The sequence below is a fragment of the Psittacula echo genome (assembly GCF_963264785.1).
Source record: "Psittacula echo genome assembly, chromosome: Z".
NCBI lineage: Eukaryota > Metazoa > Chordata > Aves > Psittaciformes > Psittacidae > Psittacula > Psittacula echo.
The window spans coordinates 48359443-48373711 of NC_137742.1; the positions used below are offsets into that span (position 1 = coordinate 48359443).

Sequence of the window (14269 nt, forward strand, 5' to 3'; positions counted from 1 at the left end):
AAATTCTTTGGGGGTCGTTTACTTGTTCCAACAATCTTCATCACTTCTGGCAGTCTTTGAAGCATGCAGAGTAGATAATGCTTACACCAGTTTAATTGGTTCGGTAACGCTGCAGATATAATCATCCTGTCCTTCTATTTGTTAGTTAGTTTAGCTGAAGCCCATCCTGGACATCTGCCAGTTTCAGATACTCTTTATCTACACATCCTGTTTTCTATCCTGTTTTTCTTCCACATTTTTGTATTAACGTGTCCTGGGTTTAGCAGTAGCAGTCATTTTTTCTCCTTCTTAGTAACTGGTGCAGCACTGTGTTTTTGGCTTTCGGCCTGGGAACAGAGCTGATAACACCAATGTTTGGTCTGACCAATGACTTTGTGAGTCTCATGCTCTGCCAGGGAGGAGGGGAAGCCAGGAGGAAGCAGGGACAGGACACTTGACCCAAACTAACCAAAGAAGTATTCCATACCACAGCACGTCATGCCCAGGATGTAACTGGGTTACCCGGAAGGGCTAGTTTGCTGCAGGGTGGGGGCGAGGTATCGGTCGACGGATCGTGAGGTGTTGTATTCTCTTCCCTTGTTATTTCCCTTATCATTATTATTGTTGGTGGTGGCAGCAGTGGTTTGTGTTATACCTTAGTTACTGGACTGTTTTTATCTCAACCCGTGGGAGTTGCATTCTTTCGATCCTCCTCCCCGTCCCTCCAGGAAGGGGGGGAAAAAAGGGGGGAGGGAAGTAGACTGCGTGGTTCTAATTTACGGCCTGGGCTTAAACCACGACATAAGGTCATAAGGACCTAAAACTATGTCAGCTACAATGGTTTATCATATACGAGGATTCTCATTATATTCTCTAGCTGCACTCTGACTATTTTTTTCTTCTGTGAAATATGTACCTCAGTTATTTTCCATTGCTACTGTTACAAAGCCACCAAATTTAACGTTACTTAGAACTGGTTCTACTTATTTACAAAAGTTTGTATTTCATTTTGTGCTTCCTTGTCTCACTTTACAGAGTAATCTAACCTTTAGCCAGAGGCGACCACCTTTTAATCAAAGCTACTTGGGATAAAGAAAATCACAGCCATCCAGAGGTGCAATTCAACTCACTGATAAATAATCCCTGCCCAAAATCTTCTGGAATCACACAAAATCCATTCAGAAATCAACTCCGTAAGGAACTAAACAATCTTGGAGAAGATACGACAATCTACCAGAATGAAATCTACTGATACTTTTATGGAAGTTCCGTAGATAGAGCTCGGAGAAATCTGCAGGAGCTCGCCAACAAAGTTTAAGTTGACAATTCTTCGCTGTGGCACTCAGAGACATAGGGGATAGCTCCTCCTAGCATGCCTCGTTCCAGGATCAACCAGGCTGTGATTATATTGTCCTTAAACATACATATTCATTAGATTACATATATATTCATTGAAGTTACGTATACATTACATCGTCCTTCTAGAGAATTCCTCCTGCATGCTCACTAAAATGTGGTAGTGTGCTTTGGGACCCCTGGTGGTTATTTCTTCATCATCTTCCTCTTCATCATTTCATTTTAGGATCGTTGTCATGTCAGTAACCACCAGGCTTATCTTAGTTTTCTTATCTCTTTAGTTGTTAACGAAGTCTAATGTCCTTGAAGTTACTTATTTACAACCCCATTCTTTAAGCAACCCCATTCTTCAATCAACCCTATTCTTCAATCAACGCCATTCTTCAAAAGATAGGAGCAGGGACTATAGCAACTGTGCCCCCTGAACTGAATCAGTATCAAAGTCTGTAAAGTGAGTCTGTGGAACTCTTCAGTGAGTCCTAGATAAGCTCTGAAAGTTCTGCTAGGGAGGCCCAGGTTCCTATGGGCTGACACCACAGATCCTGGCACCTCTGTCAGTGGACTCTCGTACGACAACCCTCAGTCAAATGTCATAAGGAACTCGGAAAAAATGCGCCTCTTATGCACGAAGTGCCTCATTTTTCCACAAAACAATGATGGTGGTGAGGCACTGGAACAGGTTTCTCAAAGAGTAAACACCACACCCCTGGAACCATTCAAAGTCATGCTGGATGGGGGTCTGAGCAACCTGACCTAGTTGAAGATGTCCCTGCTTATTGCAGAGGAGTTGGACTAGATGACCTTTAAAGGTCCCTTCCAACCCAAACCAGTCTATAATTTTATGGTTAATTTCAGGAAAATTCAACTAGTGGTTGCTTATCTCAACAGCCGTCTTGTAATATGTTACTGATATACATATGTGGCTATGGATTTTATAATCCTGCTTGGACAGCACAGCATTATGAAGCTGTATCCTCATCTTTACCAATATTTATCCGGTTTCATGTTTTCTTACTCTCTTTTAGTAATGTTCTTGGAAACATCTCATTTTAGTTAGCCATATTTGGTTTAAGTTTCTTTAAATTGTAAACAGAAAACCTCCCACATTCTGGGAGACCTGCCTGTAAGAGGAATTATTTGGGATACAGTCTCTCTTTGATGAAACTGAGAGCTGTGAAATTAACAAAGGGCTGACTGAAGGTAAAATTCTTTGTTCTCCTGTTTTGCCAGTAACAATTTTAAGCAAAATATGTATGCCTGTACTTTCATGTTACTTTATTTTCTTTTCTGTCAAGGACTATGAATTAATTAATAACATGATCCATGAGTGTGAATTGAGAATTTGGATCTTAACCTGTGTTTGCTACCGTTGAATTAAGAAATCCCAAATGTGTATCCATCCTTTGAACCAAATCATCCTCTCCCCACATTTCAGATTCTAAGCATATATGGGGCTCTTAGCTACATGCAAAAGCTCTACACATAACAGTACTTCATGTTTCCGGTAATGAACTGAAGTTTGTCATATGTGTTGCAATAGAAGAAACTGTATCATGTCACGATACACTTGCCAACTCTACGTCAGAAAACGTACTCATCTGCTGAAGCAGACGAGGCCTCAGCTGTTGACCTGTTTTTACTGTCCAACAAATTACTTAATTTGAGAACATAATCTTAGTTACTGATATTTTTTTGTCAGCCTGAAGCTATGAATGGCTCTTCAACATGGTACCACCGCTGATGGGATCACAATTTGACGAAATTATATCAGATTTTCATTAGATTATCTACAAATGACTTAGCTGTTTCCTTTATTATGATTAAAGGCTTACAAACAGGTTCATCGAAAAATTTCTGGTATGGTTTACTGAATATCCTCCTACTGTTCAAATCCACATAGATCTTGCACATTTCTTAACTCAGAAAACGCTCTCCATGACAGTTAAGACGCTTGCTGCTTTTCTTGTAGATGTCTCAGCATTTAACAGTAGTGGCTCAGAAGATGATGTTTCTCTATAGCCATGACTACTTACAGGGTTTCCATCAACCGCCCCCTCAGGAACTGTCCTTAGCCTGCTGGCAGCAATCAGGACAGTCCAAGGCTGCGTAAAGAACTTTTAGCCAGTGCTTTTGGTCAGCAGGGATTTTTGAAGTGTTCCCCACTCTCTTGTTTCCTTGTTTCACAGAAGACGATACCAGATTTTTAAAGACATTTTAGTGCAAAATGCAGTCCTTTGCCTTTTTTTTCCCCCGAGATCACACAATACTCGGCACACCTGAGAAGCTCTATTACTTACATTTTGCCTATTCAGGTGAAGCGCTACCCAGCCTTTGGGTACCTGCACACTCTTGGGCTTCTCTGTGGAGCCAAGACCACTAACACTTCCCCAGATCTCCCGGACATTGCCTGAGGGTTGTAAGACGACCCGGGACACCGCAGAAAACGCCGCACACAATGGAAACCATAGCCTCATGCCCCAGGCAGGCCGCGGACCCAAGAGGAGTCTGGGCAGCAGATATTGCTGCTGAGCGAACGGCCTCCACGAGCCGCCACGGACCGCTGCGGCCCGCCCGTGAGGCGGCGCTGGGCGTTCTCCGCAGGGAGAGCGTGCGGGCGGAGCAACAGCCGCCCACCGCCCCAGGGCCTTGTAAGCCGTGTTTCGGGGCGGCCGGGCATTCGGCCATCCGCCCAAGGGCTCCGAGAGCGGCCCGCAACACCTCCATGCCGGTGAGAGCCGCGCGGGGAGCAGCGGCAGAGGTGATAGACGCAGGCGCGCTGGGAGAGGCTCCGAGCGGCTGGAGAGCACTCCCACCCCTTCTGTCGCAGTTTGGGCGCCTCAGTGCGCCTGCGTGCCGGCGCCGGGGGGCAAGGGGGGGTGGGTGCGAAGGCAGGGCGGGGGAGGAAGAGGGCGAGGAAGAGGGCGGGGCCTGGCCCTGTGTTTTGAACGGCTCGATGCGGGGGGCTCACTATTTGGCAGGAAGGTGAGGAGGCCTCTATCCTGGCGGCGGAGCTGGCATAGGCAGAGGGGATCCAAATGTGGCAGAGGCGAGCTGGAGGCAGCGGCGGCGGAGGGGGGCAAGCGAGACAAGGGGAGCGGCCGTCCCTGGTGCCGCCGCGGAGAAGCTGAGCGGCCTGGCAAGGCGGGGGGCTGCGGCTGCGCTGGCCCCCCCGGGACGCCCGCCCCGCACGCCCGGGCGCCCGTCCGGCAGGCAGGTGAGAGAGCGGCAAAGGCGGGGGAGGGGAGGGGGAGAGCGCAGCCCGTCGCACCGCCCTTGGCCTGGCCCGGCCCAGTACCGGGCAGAGCCGGAGGGAGTCGCTGTAGGGGGAGCCGATCTGGAGCTCCCAGCCCAGCCTCGCCTCCCCTCCCCCGGGGCTGACATTCTGTACCCACCCGCGGCGTCCCGGCCCCGCGCCCCCCTCCTCCGCCGCCCGTCCCGCCCACGCCGCCCGGCTCAGCAGCCCACCCGGAAGCTGCGAGGGTCTCGGGCTCTTGTTGCCGTCTCAGCTGTCCCGTCCTCCGCAGCGCCGCGGCTGCCTGGCAACCCCCACCCTTCCGGGCTCTGGGGGAATGCCGTTTTCCCCTGGCACGGGCCCCTCTCAGCAGCCACCCTCCATCCCCTGCCGGAGGGAAGAGTTTTGGCCCTCTACTCTCCCCCCACACCCCTGTCGTTAACTTCTGCGGAGCTATTGTATATGGACTGGGGCCCGCCGAGGGGCTGCCTTCGGATCAGCCTCCCCCTGATAGCGCACGCAGGGGGAGGTGGAGGCGGGGTGAAGCTTGCCCCAGTCCGGCGCTCCCGCCGCGGAAAGCTGGTCGAAGGGGGCGTGAACACGGTGTCGGCGCGGCCGGGCCGGGTGGCGGGCGTAGGGGGAGCCGCCGCCTCGGGCTGTCAGCGGCAGGGCTGCGGGCAGCACTGCCGCGGTATGAGGCACCCGGGAGCGCGCGTGAGTGTGCGCGAGTGTGTGCGCGCTGCGCTGGCGCTGCGCGGGGATCCTTTGTCTGCTGGTGCTGCCGCTTCCCCTCCTCCCTCCGCCCTCCCTCCCTTCCTTCCCCCTCTCTCTGTGCCTGCCTCTCCTCCCTGCTCGCCTTTCTCTCTCCCGCCCTGCGTTCCCCTCTCTCCCAGACTCCAAGCGCTGCTGCAGCTGCAGGTTTGTAAATACTGGACCAACACACACACAACATGGCTGACGCTCGCCCTGCTCCGCCACCAGGGTCTCCGCCTTCTCCCTCTGTCTCCGCTGCCTAGCCTCTCCTCCGTTTAGGCTTTTGTTTCTTCCCCTCCCCCTTCATCTCCCATCCAAAAAAAGGAGGAAAAACAATTCACCCTCCTTATTGCGCGCATGGCGGGATTTCAAGGGTAAGGATCCTCGCTTTGGAAGCTTTCTCCTTTCGTTTTGCTGTTTACAACAACATGAAACCTAAAAATCGAAAGGGATTTGGGAACCTGGCAAGGCCTGGGGCGAGGGAGGAAGGGAGGGCAGGAGGGGGGAGGTGGGTGAGCCCCGATGAGAGAGGCTTGATTGGAATGTGCGTATCTTTTCCTTTTTTTGGGTGGGGGGAGGCTGATGCACCAAAGTGCTGGCAGAGATGAAATATTGTGTTGCACTTGCAGAGAATGATCTAGGGCCGTTTCTTTAATTTCGTAGTTAGGTGTAAGGTATCAACTTAGCAGAGTCACATTAAAAAGACCTGAACTAGTTATGTCAGAATAGGCATTGTGTAGGTAAAAAGCGTGGCATATATTTTTGGATTTCTTTGCATTCCCTATATTTCCTTGTCAGTATCTTAAGCAGCTCACAAATCATGGGGATATAAAACTGGAATTAACTCTTGCCAGGTCTTTGTGTTGCCAGTTTTCTGTCACAGATTGATTTGCCCTTGTAATGACAGCAGCACAATCCAAAGCATTTCCTTTTTGCTAAAAGGAGCGCGCCTGCTTTTCATACTCATTTTTTGTTAAAAAAAAAAAAAAAAAAAGACACGGCATTGTGAACTTAAGCGGGCTGCCAAACTAAAACAAGACGGCATGCTCTGACCTCTACTAGCTCAAGGCAAATGCTCAGTTCAATACCCCCAGCCTCAGTTATTCACAGCACCCTCTTCCGGCTTTGATGAGTATTACGTATTTTCTTGCTTGCTTATGACGTAAAACCAACATAACATTTGAAGGTAATTTCTTGAGCATATTAAAAGTGATATGACGTGGAACAGGTTTACAACTGGGTTGTAACTTCAGGGTGAATGTTGAAGGTGCAAAGACATTTATATGGCTTTCTAGGCGGATTATTTCATAGTTAATATTTCATTTTTCAAAGATTGTGTTTAAAGACACAGCCTTTATTCAGTCATATACACATGGATAGCCATAGCTTCTGTTAATATCTGAGCAGTACCATAAAGTGACGAACTTCCTATCTTTGTCGTCTTTGTCTACTTTGCTTTGGAAGCTTCTAGTGGAGAAGCCCTGGCATGGCATAATCATACAGATTTTACTGAAATCGAAATAAATACTACACTTCAGTGCTAGAATTAAGTATCGTATGTTAATACTTCTGCTGCTTTTTCCATCCACATTAGCAAGCATTGATTAACTAGAGGTAAGGAGAAAATAATTTGTAATAATGAGTTTACAACAGTGTAAAACTTGAGCAGTCATCCAAGTTACAAGATCATTTTGGAATGTGTATCTACGTCATGGCTGCTGAGCCAACTGTACTGCTTCTAGATGGAGAAGTCTGTAACTTGTTACATCAATAGATCTCTGCACCAGTTTTAATTGGGGGTTTGGTGGGGTTTTTTTGTTTGTTGTGTTGTTTTTTTTTTTAATGTTGTTTTTGGGATGTTTTTTTGTTTTGCCTTTTTTTTTTTTTTTTTTTTACATTAACCTGAAGACAGTATTGGTAAAGCCACCAATACCATGAGTTAGGCATTCATTGTGATAGCCACCAACTTTTGAAATTACTGCTGTCTTACTCTGTGAATTGCACTGAGGTACGCAGCTCCTGCCTCAGAGTAGGCCTTTGCATACTTAAGTTAATCTTTCATCTGAAGAACAAAATAAAATAAAAATAGGCCATCCTCAAGGCATCCGTTTAAATAATGGATCGCTTAAAACCAGGTATGTTTAGCCCTGGTACCTTGCAATTTTGTTGCTAGAACTAGAATTTTACTTTATAAAATTCAGTTCTGCTTCAGTACCTTCGTGCAGTTTCTTCTCTGTAGCATCTGTGCTATTGCTTGCAGTTCTTTTCTATGAAACTAGAAGATATTTATGTCTTGGTTGTGTTAATTTGGTCAAAAATCAGTATTGTGGGTCTTCATATGCCATGAGAAGCTGATCTAGTTGAAGAACTTGCCACATCTTTGTGACTTCGGTACCACTGCTGAAAACACTCCAGTGTTTTTGCCATTGTGGGCAATACTTGGCTGTGTTTAACCCAAATAAAAAAGGTAGTACTAGTAAAATCTTGTTTTCCAAAACAGTTTACTTTTTCATATTGGACAGCAAAGCTGAGGAAGAAGATGGCTGCAAGAAATGCAGTCTTAAATGATCAGCTTGCTGGAAGATGTTAAAAATTGATGAAAGAAGAAATACTTTTCAGTGAATCTGTGATCAAGTAAATTATGACCCAGTGTAGTTCTAAGTATTTATGAAATTACCAACTAAAATATAAAGTACTAAAGGTAATACACACTGTTAGTTGATCATATTCTTCAATATACGTATATTCTCAGTTTGGATGATATTCTTCCATTGACTTCTTACCCTGTATCTTTCCTTACTATCTGTTGCCAAGCTGCACTCTTTGACATGTTCAGATCTGTAAACATCTAGCTGATGCAATAGCTGTTTTAAAGTGTTATTTTTTAATGTAATGTATACTTTGCTTAATGTTTGACAAATGAAGGATTTTCAGTAAGAATTCTGTTTTCTAATGAGAACAAACTGCCTTTTTTCTTCTTTTTTTTTTTTTTTTAACGAATTCTACTGCTATAAACCTTTTGTGTTTTCATTTTGGCTTTCTTTGCCTCCTTTCCTTTCTTTCCTTAGGTATTAGAAAGATCGATCTTGACTTCTTGGTGGTAAGACATGAGAATATGTTTTTGTAGATGACTAAAGGTGAAACAAAGTGGTTTAAAAGCCATCTTTCAGAACCTGTTCACTGAAGGTGAACTGAGAGAGAATCACTATTACAGAAAGTTATTTCCTGTTGTATGGTTAAATAGCATGTTTCTCATACCAGGTGTGAGAGATTTTTTGGTTTGTTGTTTTTTTCATCTTCCTTCTTTTAGTACTTTTCAGAGTTCAGTGGTTTTGTGACTGAAAGCCAAATGCTTATCTTTCTTCCTTGACACTGGTTTTCCTAATGAGTAATTTCAAGATGTGTCTGCTTTCTATCCAGAAAAATGGAGAATGTGACCTTCCTGTTGTAAATGTGCAGACTGCATCCATCTGTATCTCTGACATAGATGAGTTCCTTGAAACAGTGTGGTTAACTGATTTTTATTTATCTATGAACAGTTGATTATAAAGGCAACTGTTCAACCTCATCCAAACATTGGTGAAATAATTTAATTAAAACTTGCTGCTTTTGCCATGTGGTGGTTGCAGTTAACTTTCCACTGTAACATAAAAAGTGAATTTGCTGATATCATCCAGAATTCAGGAGATGAATTGATTTGGCTTATCATGCTGTTGAGAGTGGTTCTGTAAATCCAGGATATCTTTGTATGTTTTTTTCCTGTAGTGTATGTTGTGAAACCACCATAAATCTATGCCATATGAGGTCTTGTTTGACTTGCTTACTTGGAAAATATTGAAATGGTTCCACAAAATGCTGAACTACATAGAAATTGTTGTCATTACCTGTGCTGACGGCTAGCCTTTGTAGTTACTCCAGGGTGGCTAAGAGGTTGAAATATTTTCTGGGTTTTTTGGTGGTTTTAGTTTGGTTTTTTTTGTTTGGGTTTTTGGTGTTTGTTTTTTTTTTTTTGAGATGCTTGCAGAGTCAGAGTTAACAACAATATACTGTAAGCACTTAAAAGTAGATTTTTACAGTCTTTTTGATAAGACTGTAAAGGTTATAAATCCTATAGAGCTGATTAGCCCTTGGCTTGGCTTTTTGTTTGCTTGCTTGGTTTGTTTGTTGCTTTGTTTTGGCATGGGTTATCATTGTTTATTTTATTTATTTTTAATATGTTATTGTTGAATGTTCCAATATGGTATTTAGTATCTGGACCTACAGGTACTGGAGAGAGTAGGTTCTTGTTTCAAGAACAGTTCTGTGAGTTTCTGATTTGTAAAAACTTACACAGAATGACTGCTGAACTTCGGTTTTATTTCCATATGGTAGTTTGAACAAAATGGAATTGTATAATTTTGGTTACTCGTTTATTGTATTTTCCCTCAGTTTTCCAGTTCTCATGTTGCTGTTTTACAGTGGCTTTGCATAGGGAGAATATTTTTATCATGGTGACTAACTCTTGAGTCTACTTGCTGTCTTTGAACTCATTGCTTCCACTTCACCACTACTGGCCCAGCTGGACGCAGGTCCTATTCTCTGACTTCTTGTAGCTGGTAGTCCCCTTCTAATAGTGCTCAGCTTGAATCCTGAGATCTCGATCTTGGTAAAATAACTGTAACTTTGGGAGTAGCCTGTTAAGGTAACAGTTCCTTCTGAGTATGTACCTCAGAGGCTTCCCCCCTCCCCCCACCCCCATATGTATTGTGTTGCTTTCATTTCTCTCTTAGGTTCATGTTAGACCAGAACAATTAATGAATACCAAGAGTGTTTGTGTGTTCAACCTGTTTTAAGATTATTAGACTTACTTGGTTGTGAAGTGTGACACCACCTTTAATGTACTACTGATGATGCTGCTTTATCCAGACATAGCCAGTCCCGTCCCCCCCCCAAAAAATATGAAAAAGCAGTAAGATTGCCTTTTTTTCCAGTGATGTTTTTGACTTGTTCTAAAGCTTAGGAAGTTATTTTAGCTGGTCTGTGCCATCATGCCAAGGTCTGCAGAATTTCAGCTATCTAGACTTAAATTTAAGCCCCTTACAGGAATATTTTTTGGCAACTTTTATTAATTCAATTTAAATGTAAAAATGAACTTTGATAGAGCCTAATCTCTTACCTTAAATGGGTAAGAACTAAAAGATTTATTAAATGTCAGACTCCTGGCCTGGTATTTATTAAAATCAAATAATTACTCTGTTGCAGAATGCTTTGTCCTAATTCTTTGTTCCCTGCACAGAAGGGAACACACTTCTCTAGTACACATAACAAAGGTAGTTTGAGTCCATTGTATAATGTTGTTTGCTGTTGAGATTTTTAAATACGGAACACTCCAGCTTTCTAGATTTAGTGTAAGTGTTGTGAGATGAGTAGCATAGAAGAAGGCATGTCCTAGATTAGTTCCTCAGTGACGTTTGTTTAGAATTTTCTTGATAACCTTTTCCAAATGCCTTAACAAACATAATGTCTGCTAAAATTCAGTGCAGTGCTTATGCTTTAAGCATGCAAAGGTTAAGTACCTATCATATACTGGCAAGTATTGTGTCTGTTCTGCACATCTAATTTATCTCTGTCTTTCAGCTTGGACTGTAAAAGCATCTGCAGATTAGGCATCATTAAATTTTCTAGGGATGAAAAAACTAAGGAAAAAATACTTTGAGGATGTAGATCGTGTAATTTATACAATTATATTTGGAAGACAGTTGGCTATGTCGATATTATTCTTGATAATTGCTTGCCTGCCCTGTTTTGTAACCATGTGTGTCTTAGGCAATGATTTGAACATCAAAGTGAAAGTAGAATCGGAGAAAATATGTTAGGAATTAATTTACTACTTCCTTCTCGAAACCTTCAGTTGAAGAGAGCTTTATTAAATAGGTATAACTACTTCTTTCTTCATTAATCCCCTTCAGAAGTTTTTTGTCTTAATGGTGAAAGATGACACACAAATTCATTAATGGTTGTTTTCCCATCAGTGGAAATGCAGTTTTGTGAGCTGTGATAGGCCAAAATCCATGCTTTGACAAAAGTATATAAAAAAAATTAGCATAACAGTAAATTCTGCCTTTTCATAGGACTTCATAGAAATCTGTTAAGTATTTTTGGGGTTAAGGAACATGTAGGTGTTTTATGTACATGGAAACATAGATTGTTGGATGCTTACATGGTTAACATCTTGTTGGTAGGGTGAAGGAGTGTTCACAGTGCTTGTCCTCAGCTTTGTCTCTCTCTACTGCAATAGGGAGCAGGAAGAGGATTCTCTAGGAGTGAATAAGGAGAGAAATCTCTTTTAGTCCCTAGGCTGCAGGAGTACACTTAGGGTGAATTGCATCTTTCCATCTTCTGTACCTCCATTGTGTCAAAAAAAGCACACTTTATTGTTAGTTGCCAGCCATAAGACAGAAAGGGCTGTCTTCTGGTTCATATGCTTTTCTAACTGTTTAAGTTGAGGGAGAGATCCACTCCTACCCTCAGTTACACCTGTAGGGTGTATGGAGAGATGAGACAAATTTATGTAATTTCCAATCAGTAGGAACATGTGGCTGTATTAATAATGTATGAAAAGTACATTTTTTAATGGTAATTTCTTGTTGTGACCTTAGTGAGGATCTGGGGGTGAAGGAAGTATTGTATTACAGCTAATTTTAGGCTAGATGCTTGAAGAATGGAATTTATAAGGATTCATTTGAAGTGGGTTTTTTGTTTTCCACATATGTCTAAAATTAATTGAAAAGGTTGGGAGGGTGTAAGACTTTGCTGTGAATAACCTTTCTAGTTTTCAGTCATAATAAGGTCTCTAAGTACATTTCTGGGAGCCTTCATATTTGGGTGTGCATGGCACAAGGTTAAATATGACACAGGGGTCAGTTTAAAAGGCAGAGGTATGGTTGTCCTTGTGTGTGCTCTGCTTTTCTGTAGGACAGGCTTTTCTGTAGGACAGACTTCTAGAAAGGCTCTCCTGCTTTTATGGGTATGTATATCCTGCCTTCTGAGATCCTGTTTTCGTTAGAAGATACCGCATTTTTTCACATCTTGAATTTCTGTTTCTCTCCTCTGTTTCTCAGCTGTGTGGGCTCAACCTTGTTTAGCCCTCTCTACAAGTAACATGTAAGGATGTGAGGGTTGTTTTTTTTCCTTTTTTTTTTGTGTGTGGGGGTGTTGTTCATATTACCATTACCTAGATTGATACAAAATCTCAGGAAATACTATTGAATGTGTGTTAAGGCATCTAGTTCAGGTCAGATATAAAGCTTTCTAAAGAGAAAATTACATTATGAAGCTAAAAAGAGAGAAGTCTCCTTTTATGTGTTGCAGTTGCTGTTAATTCTCACTGAAATCCTATCTGGATTAATTTATTTTCTCACTTCATTCCCATTCATGCTGCATGCACAGTGTTTTCAAAGCAGGGGTTTTGATGAGAGCTTATTATCAAAGTCTAAGAAAGGAAAACATGTTTTCTGGTTTGGTAGGAAATGAGATTCCAAGGTGGTCCTCATTCTTGGTCTTGACTCCTTTCTTGCCATCATTTTGTTGCCGTTCTGCTACTACAGAACAAGAGTAATCCAGTGTCTTAAGGCAGCTGTTTCTGAGCAAAAATTGTCATACACTTACATTAATGCAGGTGTTCTCTTAAAGTACTTTTTTTCCACAGTCCAATACATAACTTTCAAAATAACTTGAAAAAGTCCTTCATCTTAAGTACTTCAAGAGCTTTGGATTAATTTCATGAGTATGTTTAAAAAGCACCAGCAGTATCAGTGTTGGTCTGTTCCATTCCAAGGTCTCTACTGCTTTTAGGGATAGTCACTGGTTTCACAGCTTGATTTTCTCTCCCTGTTGCCCTACACCCCTCTTTTCCCACCCTTAATGCAGGATGTGTTGTGTTTTCAATCAGAAGTCTGAAAGGCCTGCATGTAAGCAAAGAAGATACCATGTCACAATGCTGATGGTTCTCATATAGAAAGAAGTATGATTATCGGTTTAATAAATTGTCATTGGCCTTGTTTGTGAATCCAGTGTTGACTGCAGTATTTAAATTACTGGTATTATAAATCTGTGATATCTTTTCTATACAGCTATGTTGCTCTTTTATAAGTAACAAATTTTGTTTTAAAGTACTGTTATTTCACTGACCATGCAAATTTAAAATAACTACAGTTAGCTGTAGCTAGAGCTTGTAATACAATGCTGAATTTTGTTTTCAGTGCCTTGCTATTACTGCATATTACAGCTTTGACATCTGTTGAGCTATTCACCATAAACATTGTAGACAGTAAGTGAATATACTGCAGTTCCGGAAAAATGAAGATCACATTATGGATTAGTAGCCATAACAAGACACTTACCATTCTTAACAGCAAATGCTTTCACTTAAGTTGTTTATATTTCCAGTGTGAACAGTTACTTAAATGCATTTGTATGAGAACTGCTTTAATCTAAGCTAAAATGGCCGAAGGTGAAGAAAATTAAGTAATTTTGTTCATGACTGGTTGCTCAGCTTTTTCAAGATGCAGATTAAAGGCAAGAGATAATTTTTCCAGAGTCCTTTCTGCATATTTTTTTCTGATCATTGCAAAGATAGGATGAAAATTATTACTGATTCAAATTGTCTAATTTAAGCTTCTCTTAAAATCAGGTGCATAGGGAGAAAAATTCTTATGCTTTGAGTATGACTTTAGGGTCTCTGTGTGATCATGCTTTAGTTTGAAAAATGTTACTGTTTACTCTGTCACTATAGTAATTCCTAGCAAATGTCCATTTTTTGTTACTAGAGGAGACCTTAGTTTAACCAATAACTTCACTCTAGTTCCTCCCCTACTGTCACTTGATCTGAGACCTACATTTTTTATCAAAGTAGAGGCAGTAGTATTTGTGTCCGGCAGAGACTCAAGTTAATACTTCTAATTCATTAAA

The 14269-nt window shown here is 42.2% G+C and overlaps 1 protein-coding gene across 3 annotated transcripts in view; it reads left to right on the forward strand.

Moving 5' to 3' along the window:
• Positions 1–4299: 4299 nt before the first annotated feature.
• SPIN1 (spindlin 1) overlaps positions 4300–14269 on the forward strand; it is a 68638-nt gene continuing 58668 nt past the window's right edge. Inside the window, exon 1 of one of the 3 annotated variants that reach the window (XM_080637859.1) lies at positions 4300–4549. The gene's annotated coding sequence lies outside the window, so the exon portion shown is untranslated. Of the gene's footprint in view, positions 4550–5391; positions 5695–14269 lie in introns of those variants that run through there. The other 2 variants (XM_080637860.1, XM_080637861.1) reach the window with 2 other exon arrangements.